This window comes from Ceratosolen solmsi, unplaced genomic scaffold (assembly GCF_000503995.2).
Source record: "Ceratosolen solmsi marchali unplaced genomic scaffold, CerSol_1.0 scaffold31, whole genome shotgun sequence".
NCBI lineage: Eukaryota > Metazoa > Arthropoda > Insecta > Hymenoptera > Agaonidae > Ceratosolen > Ceratosolen solmsi.
The window spans coordinates 3,414,215-3,416,460 of record NW_011948432.1 but is presented as its reverse complement, the minus strand read 5'-3'; positions in this window follow the sequence as shown (position 1 = coordinate 3,416,460).

Genomic DNA, 2,246 nt, shown 5'->3' with positions numbered 1-2,246 from the left:
CCCCTAGCCCCTTCCCATATCCTATTGCGAAGACATTTTAGCGATTGGGAGAAAGGTTGGGGAAGGAAGCCGGAGGTCCGAGAATCGACAAGAACCGAGCACTTCAGTTAAGCATCGACGAACCGAGCTGAATGTTTTACGTGCTCCTCTCCATTATCCATTAACAATAATTATTATTCGAATAATAGTAATGACGACGATAACGATAATAAGACAATAACAACGGTAACATTAACATTAATAATGACGACAAGGATGACAACGACGATGGGGTGGGGCGTCTCGTTTCAGACAGTCTGATAAAGGCATCGATTTGACTCACCGTGCATCTTCATTATTCTAAAATTAGGCCCTCCAGTCGGAATGAAGTAAGTCTGCATTTAACGAGAAACTCGATACTCCTTGAGCATTACGGAACTGTTATTACTGTACCGCATCAGTCATTTAAATGCGGCGAGCGAGAAGATAGACGCGGGTGAAGAGCTTATCCATCCGCAAGATCCATAAGAGTAATAACGCATCGATGCCTCGACGTGTTAACTCCACTCGTCTTAATTATCATTCGGCTATTAATCGGCTGTTAAATTTATGTAATTTTATCTCATTCGAGGCTCCCATCGACATTCTTCGCACTACATACCTTAATTTCTCTCTATCTATCTATCTATCAATCTATCTATCTTTGCCTTTACTAAATTTTATCCATCCACCTACGCTCGGCTTTGATAATGCATCTCCTCCCTCCCCCCCCCCTCCCCCAAAAGAGAGAATAATTTGTCGTTGGTATGGTGAAGACTTATGCGGGCAGAGCCGAGAGCCCAACTGGTGGAAAAATACATGAGAAGAAATTCTTGCATTGTTAATCGGCAGGGTGAAGCTTAGGTAAACACTTCAGGCAAAACTTGGTTTCATTGTTTAAATTTAAAACGCGCATGGGATATAACATTGCAAGACTACAATTATCGTTTTTATATATTCACGTGGATATCGAAGGAACGGGCATTATTAAATTTTTCATTTTTCTTCATTGCATTTACATACCACGGCATACACTTCCCCATTGAATGTAAATGATGAATTTTCACGCTTTTAACTCGTCTTTTGTCATGCAAATAGTCGTCAAAGCCGGGTGTACAAACATTTTTGCAAATGCAAGTGGGCACAATTTACGAAAACTCGTTGCGCCTCGAGTAAAACGGTGCGTGAGAAAGGGAGCGCGTTTCCACGCGTTTGCACTCGAATTATCGTTAAGCGATGAAATTTCAATTACACCCCGGCTAAATCTATTTACAGTTGTTCTCGTCATAATCGTAAATCACCTATCAACGTCACTTTCGCCAAAGTAATCGAGCTCTCTCGAATGTTTTATTTTAATAATAACTCGTGCGGAACGCCGCTATATTGTACAAAAACGCTACTATTATGAGTCAGGATGTGTATTTCGAGAGAGAGAGAGAGAGAGAGAGAGAGAGAGAGAGAGATCGGCACCCTCTTACGCTAAAAGCCGACCTAAGTCCTTCCGAACAAATTTAATGTCGCACCTATGGCGACATAACTAAATTTATATATCTATCAAGTCCTCGCCCCGACCCCACCCGCCTACTGCCTCCAGCTCGCTTCATTCCGTTCCAGCTCCGCACGGCGGAAAGCGACGGCGAGGAGGCCCGCTAAATGATGTTTGCAAAGGGTGCCGAGGCATCGCGGTCGACGAGTGACTGGTGGCTGGCTGCTTCCCCGATAAAAATAGCAGCGCGGCCTCGAGGATGGAACGCGACGGGCACGCGACGACTTGCCGTTGGGACGAGGGGACAGGAGCCCCTACTTCCGCCGGGGATTCCCAATTTCCCGTCGCGAGGATCGCGCCCCCCCCCACCCTCCCGCAATCGCCCACCCCAGTCAAGCTGCCGCCACCCCCGTCCTTGGCGTTTCGCACCTATCGCGACCCGTCGCTAACCGAGTACCCCTCCACCCCCACCGGTACTTTCCATTAGAGAGACAGAGAGAGAGAGAGAGAGAGAGAGAGAGAGAGATAGAGATATAAAGAGATAGAGAGCTGCGCCTTCGTCTTTCGTCTTTTCGTCTTCCCATTGGGCGGCGGATGAGCTAATAATATTCCCCGTGATTTCGGCTATGACGTTACGCACGTTAGACGTGAATGTGTAAGGATTAGCGAGCTTAGGGCAAAGGACGTTTAACGCCCTCGTCGCTCCTCCGATCCACAATAAGAGTATCGTGCGTGAAAAATG